This window comes from Elephas maximus, chromosome 3 (genome assembly GCF_024166365.1).
Source record: "Elephas maximus indicus isolate mEleMax1 chromosome 3, mEleMax1 primary haplotype, whole genome shotgun sequence".
Taxonomy (NCBI): Eukaryota; Metazoa; Chordata; class Mammalia; order Proboscidea; family Elephantidae; genus Elephas; species Elephas maximus.
The window spans coordinates 189,722,233-189,736,192 of NC_064821.1; positions in this window are offsets into that span (position 1 = coordinate 189,722,233).

Genomic DNA, 13,960 nt, shown 5'->3' on the forward strand with positions numbered 1-13,960 from the left:
TTCTCTGCCTACAAAACACTTAACCATCCATCAAGGCTTGACTCAAAAGTCATCTCTTCTGGAAAGCCTTCCCAGAAAGCTTAAAAAAGTAGGCTTCTCCTTTCTGTGTCCAGGATACTATAGCACTTTCTTAGCTCTCTTTCAACCCTCTCTCATGGTACTCTAATTACTCTGTACAGAAGCCTCCCCCCAGCTAGGCAGCAAGCTCCCAGCAACAGACACTGGACTTAATCATCTCCATAGCATGTTCCCAGAAGGAAACAGGAGCTCTCAGGGAACATGTTTGTGTTGTTGTTGTTGTTGTTAGTTGCCATCAAGTTGGCTCTGATTCATGGCAACCTTAGGCATAACAGAGCAAAGCATTGTCTGGCCCTGTACTCACTCCAACAAGGTGGGCATTAATACAAAAAACACAAAACAATAAATGTTGGAGAGGCTGTGGAGAGATTGGAACACTTATACAATGCTGGTGGGAATGTCAAATGGTACAACCACTTTGGAAATCGACTTGGCACTTCCTTAAAAAGCTAGAAGTAGAAGGACCATAAGATCCAGCAATCCCACTCCTTGGAATATATCCTAGAGAAATAGCCTTTAAACGAACAGATATATGCACATCCATCTCCATTGCAACACCCTTTACAATAGCAAAAAGAGGGAAGCAAGCAAGGTGCCCATCAATGGATGAATGGATAAAGAAATTATGGTATATTCACACAATGGAATACTATACATCGATAAAGAACAGTGATGAATCTGTGAAACATTTCATAACATGGAGGAATCTGGAAGGCATTATGCTGAGTGAAATTAGTCAGATGCAAAAGGACAAATATTGCACAAGACCACTATTATAAGAACTCGAGACAGAGTTTAAACAGAGAATAAAATATTCTTTGATGGTTACAAGAGGGGAGAGTGAAAGAGAGTGGGAGAGGAGTACTCACTAATTGGAAAATACATAAGAACTACTTTAGGTGACAGGTGAGGTCAGCACACAATACAGGTGAGGTCAGCACAACTGGACTAAACCAAAAGCAAAGAAGGTTCCTGAATAAACTGAACACTTTGAAGGCCAGTGTAGCAGGGGCAGGGATTTGGGCACCATGGTTTCAGGCGATATCTAATTGACGTCATACAATCTATTATGAAAAGATTCTGCATCCCACTTTGAAATGTGGCGCCTGGGGTTTTAAACACTAGCAAGTAGCCATCTAAGATACATCAATTGGTCCCAACCCACCTGGATCAAAGGACAATGAAGAACACCAAGGACTCAAGGTAATTACAGCCCCAAGAGACAGAAAGGGCCACATAAACCAGAGACTACACCAGTCTGAGACCAGAAAAACTAGATGGTGCCTGGCTACAACTTATGACTGACCTGACAGGGAACACAACTCAGAAACCCTGAGGGAGCAGGAGAGCAGTGGGATGCAGACACCAAATTCTCATTAAAAAAACCAGGCTTAATGGTCTGACTGAGACTAGAAAGACCCCTGTGGTCATGGCCCCCAGACTTTCTGTTCACCCAGGACAGGAACCACTTCCTAAGCCAACTCTTCACACAGGGATTGGACTTGACAGTGGGTGGGAGAAGGATGTTGCTGAGGAGTGAGCTTCTTGGATCAGGTGGACACTTGAGACTATGCTGCCATCTCCTCCTGGAGGGGAGTTGAGGGGGTAGAGGGGGTTAGAAGCTGGTGAAATCAATGTGAAAAGAGAGTAGAGTTAGGGAGCAGCCTGTCTCATTAGGAGGAGAGCAACTGGGAGTATGTATGTAGCAAGCTGTATATAACTTTTTGTGTGAGAGACTGACTTGATTTGTAAACTTTCATTAAAAATACAATAAAATTATATAAAAAAAATTCTCCTTCACTATTTCACCAAATGGTTTTACCATCCACTAATGATCATTGCCTAAATTGTTTTTGTTTTGTTTTTTCCATTTGGAGTTTCCAAATGATGATTTTCTAATTATATCATTCCTTTTGCTTTTATTAGCTAGATGCTTCTAACAAAAGGATTTTCCCTCATCCAGTAGGACTTTTTGGTTATACTGAAATACACTTTAAACCAGAAAACAGAACAAATTCTATACCTTTATTTATCAATTTCCAGAGTATTAAGTCGGTACCTAAGAACCTCCTCCTCATCCTCACTCACTCCTTACCTTCTTCCTTTTCTTTCAGGATGGTTAAGACCTCGTGGCTTTTACATACTCAATATATTTAAATTAATAGCTGGTTCCTTTACTTTATTACAGGATGCCATTTGTACCTGGCAGCATTCTTGATTCATGGCCCAATAAGATGTCCAACTCACCTTGTCTAGTTTCTGCTCTGGTTTTAAGTTATATTTTAAAGATGCCAGTTAGTTAAACTGTCCTGGAACTGATGGCAAGCTACCTTTACTAATTAATTACCAAAGGGTCTCTGAGGAGTTAAAGCTCAGCACTAAGACTGGCAGGAATAAAGAACAGCAATGCTAAAGAAAAATGACTCTTGAATAAGATAACTTTCTGAGGGTTCCACCCCCAGCCTTGCTCAGCCCCTGGGGACAGCAGCAGGAAACCATCCAGGTCTTCAGTCCATTCACATCTGTTCCTCAGACTTCACTCTGATTAAGACTCTCAGTTATTTATCCCAGGGCTATCTGGCCTTATCTTCCATCCTGGGGCCTTTTTCTTTGCCTTCGCCAGCCCTAAGCAGAGCCTACTGATCTTCCCCAGCACTTCCCTAATGCTTAACTCATCAGTCTTGCCACTTTCACCACGCTCAGTGCCTCCATATACCCATGTCCTCTTCCCCTATCTTTGGCTTCCCAAAATGAAACCAATTTTAATATGAATATAATATGTATGTTTTTTAAAGTAAAACATACTCATTGAAAAATACATCAGAAAACACAGAAGCTATCACAGACACATTGAAACTCCCTGAAGGACCGAGTCACTGGGCTGAGGGCTGGGGGCCATGGTCTCAGGGAACAACTAGCTCAAAAGGAATAATATAGTTTATAAAGAAAATGTTCTACTTCTGACTGTGGTGAGTAGCGTCTGAGACCTTAAAAGCCTTCAAGTGGCCGTGTAAGATACATCTGCTGGTCCCATCCCCACTGGAGCAAAACAGAATGAACAAAACAAAAGACACATGGGAAAAATTAGTCTGAAGGACTAATGGACCACAACTACCACAACCTCCACCAGATTGAGTCCAAAACAACTCGATGGTGCCTGGCTACCACCCCTGACTGCTCTGACAGGGATCACAATAGAGGGTCTTGGACAGAGTGGAAGAAAAACATAGAAGAAAATTTGAATTCACAACAAAAACACCAGATTTGCTGGTCTAACAGAATTGAGAAACCCCAAAAGTGTGGCCCCCTGGACACCTTTGAACTCAGTACAGAAGTCACTTCTGAGGTTCACCCTTCAGCCAAAGATCAGACAAGTCTATAACAGCAAAAAACAACACACTTGAAGAACGTGCTTGGAAGTATAATCCTGTATACAAGACTAAATGGGCATAGTAGACCAAAAGCAAAGACAAGAAGGCAGGAAGGGATGGGAAAACTGATGGATACTAACAGGAAGCCTAGGGTAGAGAAGGGGAGAATGTTGGCACATTGCAAGTTGGCATCCAGTGTCACAAAACAATTTGTGAATTAATCACTTAATAACAAACTAACTTGTTCTGTAAACTTTCACCTAAAGCTCAATAAAAAAAAAAAAAAACCAATTGGGTTACTAAAACAGTTGCTTCAAACTGGGAAAAGTTGTAAGTAAAAAAAACAAAAAACCTATATGCAACTTATTATAAATTTGTAAGTACTCAAGTTTTTCAAAAGTCCCGCAATGTTATCTAAAGATACTGACACATTAAGAATCATGACTTACACGAAACAATAATTTGATGTCAAATTTAAAGAAATATTGAAAATAATAATTCAGGTATATATTTGATGTATTGCAAACTATTTGAAAAGTATTTAATATTAAATATAATTTAATTATGCATTCTAATTTCACATTAGAATCTGCAGATGGAGATTAGTTTTTATTGTATGAGATAGGAGACAATAAAATTATCCCCCCCTAAAAAAAAAAAAAACAGAAGCTAGCCCAGCACAGTTTCATCCTCCAAAGACTTACCGTGCAGATTTATTTTCAATGTTTTTCCACCTGGGGTGGGTGGGGATTTAACAAAACCTTAAGCCACTATGCATGTATCCTGCAAATCCATTCTTCACTTGACATTATGTCATTCATAACATTCATTTAACAAATATTTATTAACAGCTAACTATGTATCAGGCTTATTACACCCCTATAGGACAGAGTAGAACTCCCCATAGGGTTTCCAAGGCATGGCTGCTGGATTCGAACTGCTGACATTTTGGTTGGCAGCCAAATAGTCAACCACTCCACCACCAGGGCTGTGAGTCAGAATCAACTCAACGGCAATGGCTTTTTGTTTCTTTCTTTGTTTTGAAGAGTCAGGCACCCTTCTACTTGCTGAACATTCCCAGGACAACGACGTGGGCTTATTTCACTCTTTTCAAGGATACACACTATTCCATAATACAGTCTTTCCAGAGTTTGTTTAGCCAATACTTTCTGACTGAACATTTATTTGTTGTTCTTAGGTGCCCTCAAGTTGGTTCCAACCAATAGCAAACCCATGCTACCCATAGCGACCCATAGTGACCCCATCCTCACATTGCTATGCATGAGCCCATTGTTGCAGCCACTGCACCAGTTCATCTCATTGAGGGGCTTCCTTTTTTTGCTGACCCTCTGTTTTACCAAAGCATGATGTCCTTCTCCAGGGACTGATCCCTCCTGATAACAAGTTCAAAGCATGTGAGATGTAGTCTCACCATCCTTGCTTCTAAGGAGCATTCTGCTTGTACATCTTCCAAAACAGATTTGTTCCTTCTTCTGGAAGTCCATGGTATGTATAGTCAACATTCCTCACCATCACCACAATTCAAAGGCACCAACTCTTCTTCAGTCTTCCTTGTTCATTGTCCGGCTTTCCCATGTATATGAGGCAACTGGAAACACCAGCGCTTGGGTCAGGCGCACCTTAGTCTTCAAGGTGACGTCTTTGCTTTTCAACACTTTAAAGAGCTCCTTTGCAGCCGATTTGCCCAGCGCAATGCATCTTGTGATTTCTTGACTGCAGCTTCCACCTGTGTTGATTCTGGATCCAAGGAAAATGAAATCCGTGACATCCTAAATCTTTTCTCCCTGGTCCAGTTGTGAGGATTTGTGTTTTCTTTATGTTGAGCTGAAATCCATACTAAAGGCTGTGGTCTTTGATCTTCATCAGTAAGTGCTTCAAGTTCTCTTCACTTTCAGCAAGCAAGGTTGTATCATCTGCATAATGCAGGTTGTTAATGAGTCTTCCTCTGTCTCAGTCATCTAGTGCTGCTATAACAGAAATACCACATCTGGATGGCTTTAACAAAGAGAAGTTTATTCTCTCACAGTCCAGTAGGCTAAAAGTTCAAATTCAGGGCACCAGACCCAGGAGGCTTTCTCTCTCTCTGTTGGCTCTGAAAGAAGGTCCTTGGGATGCATCAGTCTTCCCTTGATCTGGGAGCATCTCAGCAAAGGAACCTCGGGTCCAAAGGATGTGCTCTGCTCCCAGTGCTGAGTTCTTGGTGGTATGAATTTCCCCTGTCTCTCTGCTTGCTTCTCTCTTTTATATCTCAAAAGAGATTGGTTTAAGACACTACCTAATCTTGTAGGCCTCATCAATATAACTGCAGCTAATCCATCTTATTACACCATAGTATTAGGATTTACAACACATAGGGAAATCACATGAGAAGATAAAATGATAGACAATGGTAACAATCATACAAGGGAATCATGACCTACCCAGGTTGAGAGATATTTTGGGGAGACACGATCCAGTCCATGCCATCCTCCAATCCTAATGTCCCATTCTTCTTCATACAGTCCAGCTTCTCGGATTATTTCCTCAGCATACAGATTGCACAGGCATGCTGAAAGGATACAACCCTGATGCACACCATTCCTGTCTTTAAACCATGTAGTATCCCCTTGCTCTGTTCTAATTGTAACTGAACGCCACTTGGGTTCTTGTCCTGTCTTATTAGCCGATTGATTAAAAAGGCATGCTGAAAGGATACAACCCTGGTGCACACCCTTCCTGACTTTAAACCATGCCATATCACCTTGTTCTGTCCAAACGACTGCCTCTTGATCCATGCACAGATTCCTCATGAGCAATATTAAGTGTTCCTGAATTCCCATTCTCTGCAATGTTATCCATAATTTGTTATGATCCACACAGTCAAATGCCTTAGTGTAGTCAATAAAACACAGGTAAACATCTTTCTGGTATACTCTGCTTTCAGCCAGGACCCATATGACATCAACAATGATATCGCTGGTTCCACGTCCTCTTCTAAACACAGCTTGAATTTCTGGCAGTTTCCTGTTGATATACTTCTGCAGCTACTTTTGAATTACCTCCAGCAAAATATTACTTACATGTGATATTAAAGATATTGTCAATACTTTCCACATTCAGCTGGATCAACTCTCTTGGTAATAGGCATAAATATGGATGTCTTCCGGTCGATTGCCCATGTAGCTGCCGTCCAGATTTCTTGGCATAGATGAGTGAGCAGTTGCAGCACTGTGTCCATTTGTTGAAACATCTCAATTGATCTTCAGTCAGTTCCTGGAGTCTTGTTTTTGGCCAATCACTTCAGTGTAGCTTGGACTTCTGCCTTCAGTACCATTGGTTCCTGATCATTTGCTACCTCCTGAAACGGGTGAACACTGACCAATTCTTTTTGGTACACAGACTCTATGTATTTCTTCCACCTTCTTTGTATGCTTTCTGTATCACTAATATTTTCCCCCTAGAATCCTTGAGTATTGCAACTCAATACTTGAATTTTTCTTCAGTTCTTTCAACTCAAGAAATCCTGACCATGTCCTTCCCCTTTGGTTTTCTATCTCCAGCTCTTTACACATGCCAGCATAATACTTTACGTTGTTTTTTTGAGCAGCTCTTTGAAATTTTCTATTCAGCTCAAGCATTTATTTACAGATATTTTTTATACAATAAAAAAATGCTGCAATAAAATACTTTTGTTGTTTCTATATCTTTGTAAACACCAGAGGAGGAATGGCTGGGACAATGGTTCTATAAAAAGAAGGATTGTCATAAGCACAAAAGAGCTCTAAGCCCCACTGGCTCAAAGCAAGAAGAAAGGACTCCTACAAAGGATTGTCTACTGATGTGAGCCAGAGATGGAAAGCAGGAGGCAGAGCAGGTGGTAGGAGAAAGACAGGAGCATTCAGTGCCTCAAACAAAGTATTCCCCAACAGGTCATGCTTATGCCTCTGGGCAAGAGGTAATGGCATCTCGTGTGAACACAGGATTCTTTAGTTCTTCTTGGAGTGGCAACATCTCCCTGAAAAGCAACTATGACCTGAGTTTGGGAGAATTGGTAATTATCCAAGAAGATCTCCAAACCAATACAATAACAACACAAAAAGTAATAATAACAGAAATAGTTGCCAATTGCTTTTGAGTGAAAGACTTCATACAGCAGCAAGGGCACAAACAACACCCAAACATAAATGGGTTTGACACCAGAACTCAGACTCTTAAACACTACTCTGTATCGCCCTTTCCGCACCAGTCTAAACAATAACATTAGGCTCTCACAGAATTCCTTAGAATTCCCTGAAAATTAAAACACAGGTGTGGTGTAATGAATTACTTAAAATGCCCCTTCTAGCCGTGGTCTTTGTGACTCACACACAATGATGGAGTGGGACTATGCAAATCAGATATATGGATCATATGATGGTTAGAGTTGTGTGCCCACTTGGCTAGGCCACGATTCCCAATCTTATATGTTTCTCCTCCAATTTTTGAGTTGTGGTTCCTGACCTCTAATGTTGATGAGGCAGGATTTGTGTAGGGTGTGCCTTAGAATGCAACCTTGCAGCAGAGCTTGACTCAAGTCCCACCCTTACTCAAGTTATGCCCTTCCCTGCAGTGTGGCCTGCATGTAAGGTATCTGTGTGGATGACCTGGCAGGATACTCTTTCTGCATCTGAATCCCAAATCTAGTTCATGATCAATTGACCTCCAGTTCTTGGGACTTGAGCCAGAGGCCTGCTGTCTGACCTACCAGTTATGGGTTCACAGACCTCCACAGCCCCATGGGCCAGCAGCTTATCATCCAACCTGCAGCCTTGTGAGCCAGCAGCCTGTGGTCTGAACTGCCAGTTTGGATTCATCAGCCCCTGTAGCCACTTGTGTCAGAAGCTTCCACTTGACTGAGATTTGGGACTTACCAGCCTCCAGAACTTCGTGAGCCATTTCTTTTATATGGTTCATGAGTTCTGTGAGACATTGCAGTGAATTACAGAACCCAAAGAAGGGAGGGAGAGTATTGAAGGGAGAGGGGTTAGTTGATGTTAGAGTTGATGAACTGGTACAGCAGTTTGGAAAAGTTGGACACTTAGGACATCTTCAACGTTGGTGTCATAGGATCCAGCTCAGTGCTGATCCTTTTAAAAGAAATTTTTGTTGAACTGTCTAATTAAAATTTTGAGCTCAGGGATGTGGCTGAGTTCACTGTCCCAGTTGCCTTGTTCACAGTTGTGCCATGGACTTGACACTAAACTCCTCTGAAAATTAAACCCAAGCTCCTCTCCCCTAGTAAATAAGGCAGACTGCCAAGTGCCTCTGACACCTGTCAGAATATTTACAGACCAACACACATGAGTTATATGCCAGTTCCAAAGGTCCTGGCTTCAAGAAGCTCACATGTCTGAGTGCAGACAAACAAAAAAAAACAGAAAACATAATACAGACTGTTGAGTCCTAAAACCAGTCTGAGCAGAAAGTATAAAGTGAACACAGCTTCTGTAGGGAAGCTCAGCCCTGAAGCTAGAAGGATTAGTAAGAGTGGGAAGTTCAAAATCTAGAGGCCCTGCTCTGGCAATGATTTGTCTAAAGTTCCAGCTCCATATCAGCCTTGCTGCTCAGAATTGAAGCCACAATTTTGGGTCCATGCAAAAACAGGAGAATTTAAAGATTGTGTGTCAACTTGGCTGGGCCGTGGTTCTCAGCCATTTGACAGTTATGTAATGATATACTCTGACAGTTATGTAATGATGTAATTTGGCAGTGATGTAATTATGTAATTATCTTCCATTTGGTCATATAATGCAATCACCTCCAAGACGGGATCTGATGTGATCAGCCAATCAGTTGTAAGAGGAGTTTCCTCAGGGCTGTGGCATACATCCAATGGATAAGGACATTCTGGCAAGGCTCTCTGGCTTTTGCTTACTCTGGACCCTGCATCCTACTCATCATCATCTGACTTCTGGGTCTTGGCACGTGAGCTAGCAGCCTACCACATTGTATGCTGATCTTGGGATTCATCAGGCTCCACAGCCTGTAAGACAGCAGCCTGCTGTCTTACCTCCTAATCTTGGATTTGTCAGTCCTTGCAGCTACATGAGACAGAAGAATCCTCCAGCCTGATGCCTAACCCAAGATTTGCAGCCTCTACAATTGCATGAGCCATTTCCTTGAGATAAATTTTTCTCTCTCTCTCTCTGGTTATATATATATATATAATGTAAATAAATACAGATATAGATATATACTTATATAGAGAGATATATACCTGTTTTATGGTTTTGCTTCTCTAGAGAACCCAGCCTAGGGTATTTCATACCAAGAGTGGGTCTACAGAAAGAAAATTAAAAGGATGAGTTTTCTAAACTGGCTCTCAACTCTGCTTAGTCTTAAAGATGTTCATGGCTCTGCTTCCAGTAGTAAAGAGGGCATTGCTAATCCATGGCACGAGGTGGCAATAGAAATATGCAAAATACGGGCACCCATAGGTGTAGTATTGCTAAGAGGCAAAACTCAGAATGATTGTATGTTTCATACTTTTCTACAATTTTGTTAGAATGAGAAGTATAAGGAAGCTGGTTTGTTGGTCATACTTTTGCTAGACAACGTGGTAAAAGAAAGAGGTGAGCTCAGAACTTCAGAGTCACAGCTCAAGTGCCACACAAATGACCTCAAGGTTGCCACTTGTGCCCTGAAAGAAAACCTTATTCCTGTAGTAAATTAGCTGATATTGCCAAAAACAAACCCAGAGTCTCATAAGAGTGGCTGAATTGCAATGTCAACTGAATTCCCAACCTCTAATGATTTCTGAAGTTAAAGTGAGGGTAAGGGTAGGGAAGATATAGGATCCTTAAACGTGGGATGGGGACATATCCATAGATAATCAGAAAGCTGTAGATACTGAGCCCCAAAATTCTGTTGAATCACTACTGCCAACAGAACATTCTTCTCACTCCCATCTGAATATATTACTGCATCTTTGTCTGCTAAGTCACAATCTCCAGTCAAATCATTAGCCTCTCCACCCCCATCTGATGAAATTAACCCAGCTGTGTTTGAAGAGTCTCTGTCTAAGTTATTGCCTGGCACTGCATCTGACTCATTGCTTAGGGCATAAGCTGAGACAGATGCCTTACAGGACATTGCTGAATGTTCTCAGAACACATCCCCACCACCCATTTTTGCTTTCAGACCTATAACTAGATGCCAGTCCTAGGGAGTCCCAAAGGGTGAAGTACAATGTGTGACCCAGGAAGAGGTACTCTACATTCCAGAATAACTGCTTGGCTTTTCTAACGTGTACAAACAGAAATGGGAATATGTGTGAGAAAGACTTTTAAAGGGGAATAGTGCAAGGAACATAAAGTTGGATCAGTCTGAGATTATTGCTATGGGCACACTAAGCTCAGATTCTTCATTCAATGTTTCACCTCAAGAGGTTAGAAAATGAACTAATAGTTTATTTGACTGGTTCATTGAAGCATGGGTTACATGGTGGGCTATACTACATCAACTTGAAGCACCAGACCCGCCTAGGTATACCGTAGAAGGAGTTATCCAAAGCCTTAGAGAAATGGTACAGTGGACCCACAGACCCACCCATGGAGTGTCCAGAGGACACACCTTTACCACAACAGTAAGGAACACATTTGCGAAGGGAGCTCCACCACCCTTAAAGCTTGCTGTGATTGCTATTTTACATAAGTTCTATTTGACAGTGGGAACTTTCCTAACTGAATTAAGACACCTAAATACTGTGCAGCTGATTGGACCCTGTGGTGGTAGAGGCCAAGTGGAAGCACTCAATCACCAAAGACAAGGTGGGCTTGGTTACCATAATGGCCAGTGGAGTCAAAGCAGTAATCAGAACAGTCTGACTCATATGGATTTATGGAGTTGGAACTTAGTCATGGTGCCCTAGGAGTGAAACAGATGGGAAATCTACTAAATATTTACTTGATCTGTACAAGTAGAAGAATTCTAGGTTAAATGAACAGCAGTCTAACTCAAATTGCCAGAATAGGGAGTCCCAGTCCCTCAATCAGTTCCCAGACTTGACGGAGTTTACAGGCCCAAAATCCACTGGATGAAGAGGAGGCCATGTCCCTTGATGAAGGATCCCACTGCACCAACAAAAACTATACTGTTAATTTTTCTCCCAGCTTACTCCAAAGAGATCTACAGCCTTTTACAACACTGGCTGTTCACTGGAGAAAAGGAAATAATCAGAATTTCTGTGGCTCTGAACTGACACTTATTTCAGGAGACCCAAAATGACACCGTGGCCCACCAGTCAGAGTGAACGCATATGGAGATCAAGTACTTAATGGAGTCTTAACTCAGGTTCACATTACACTGGGTCCCCAAATCCATTGTGTACTGATTTCCCCAGATCCCAAATGCATAACTGGAAAAGATACACTCAATAACACTCAGCACCACCACATTGGATCCCTGAAGTGGACTAAGGCTATTATGGTAGAAAAAGTCAAATGGAAGCCATTAGAACTACCCCTACCTAAGAAAATAGGAAGCCAAAAGCAGTACCATATTCATGGAGGGGTTGGAGACATTACTGCCTCTATCAAGGACTTCAAGGATGCACAGGTGGTGATTCTTACCACATTCCTATTCAACTAACCTATTTCGCCTGTGTAAAAAATAGATGGATCTTGGAGAAGAAGAGCGGATCATCATAAACTTAACCAGGTTGTGACCGTAATTGCAGCTGCTGTTCCAGATGTGGCTTCATTGCTTGAGCAAATGAATATATCTCCTGGTAACTTGTATGCAGTTAGTGATCTGGCCAATGCATTTTTCTCAATTCTGGTTGATGAATGCACAACAGAAGCAGCTTGACTTCAGCTATTAAGGCCAGCAGTACATCTTCACTGTCCTAGATCAGAGGTATATCAACTCTCCAGCTCTATGCCATAATTGAGTCCACAGGGAACTTGATCACCTTTATTTTCCACAAGACGTCACACTGTTCCATTAAATTGATGACATTATGCTGATTGGACCTTGTAAGGAAGCAGTGCCAATGACTCTGAACTTATAGGTGAAACACTTGCATGCTAGAAGGTGGGAAATTAATTCAAGAAAAATCTAGGCACCTTCCACCTCAGTGAAATATCTAGGGGTTTTGTGGTGTGGGGCATGTCGAGAGACTTCTTGTAAAGTGAAAATAAGTTCTTGTATCTGTCACCTCCCACAACTAAAAAGGATGCACAATGACTTGTGAATCTCTTTGCATTTTGGAGGCAACATGTCCCTCAGCTAGGTGTGTTACTCTGGCCTATGTATCAAGTGACTTGAAAACTGATAGTTTGCATTGGGGCCGAGGACAAGAGAAGGATCTTCAACAGCTTCAGGCAGCTCTGCAAGCTGCCCTGCCACTTGGGCCATATAATCCAGTTGATTCAACGGTATTTGAAACGTCAGTGGCAGATAGAGATGTTGTTTGGCATCTTTGGCAAGCCACTATTGGTGAATCACAGTGTAGACCCTTAGGCTTTTGGAGCAAAACCCTGTCATCCTCTAAAGACAATTGCTCTCCTTTTGAGGAACAGCTTTTCACTTCTTACTGAGCCTTAGGAGAGACTGAACGCTTAGCCGTGCTTAGCCATAGACCACCAAGTGACCATGTGGCCTGAAGTGTCTATCAGGAACTGGGTGTTGTCTCACTGACAGAACCATAAAGTCAGACTTGCACAGCAGCACCCCATCATTAAACAGAAGTGGTGTATATGAGACTGGGCTCAAGCAGAGCCCAAAGGTACAAGTAAGTTGAATGAGGAAGTGGCCCAAATGCATAGGGTTTCAACTCCTGTCACGTTACCTTCCCTCTCCCAGTATGCAACTAAGCCTTCATAGGGAGTTCCTCACGATCAGGTGATGGAGAAAGAGAACAATCATGCCTGGTTTACAGATGGTTCTGTACAATATGCAGGCACCACTCCAAAGTGGACAGTGACAGTACTATAGCCCCTTTCTTCCTGAAGGTCAGTGCTGAAGGACAATTCTCCCAATGGGCAGAACATCAAGCAGTGCACCAGGTATTTCATTTTGTTTGGAAGGAGTAATGGCCAGATGTGCGATTCTGTACTGATTCACAGACTGTGGCCAGTGGTTTGGCTGAATGGTCAGGGACTGGGGAGGAATTGATTGGAAAGTAGGAGATAAGAAGGTACGGAAAAGAAGTATGTGGATAAACCTCTCCGAATGGAACAAAGAAGAGAATATATTTGTTTCTGATGTGAATGTTCACCAAAGGGTGCCGTTGGCAGAAGAGTATTTTACCAATCAAGTGGATAGGAAGACACATTCCATGGAAAAAAGTCATCCTCTTTCTAAGCCACTTGGGTCATTGCCCAGTGGGCTCATGAATGAAGGGGCCTTGGTGGCAGAGATGGAGGTTATCCCTGGGCTAAGCCACATGTACATCCACTGACCAAGGCTGACTTGGCTACAGTCACCGCTGAATGCCTAATCTGCCAGCAGCAGAGACCAACATTGAGTCC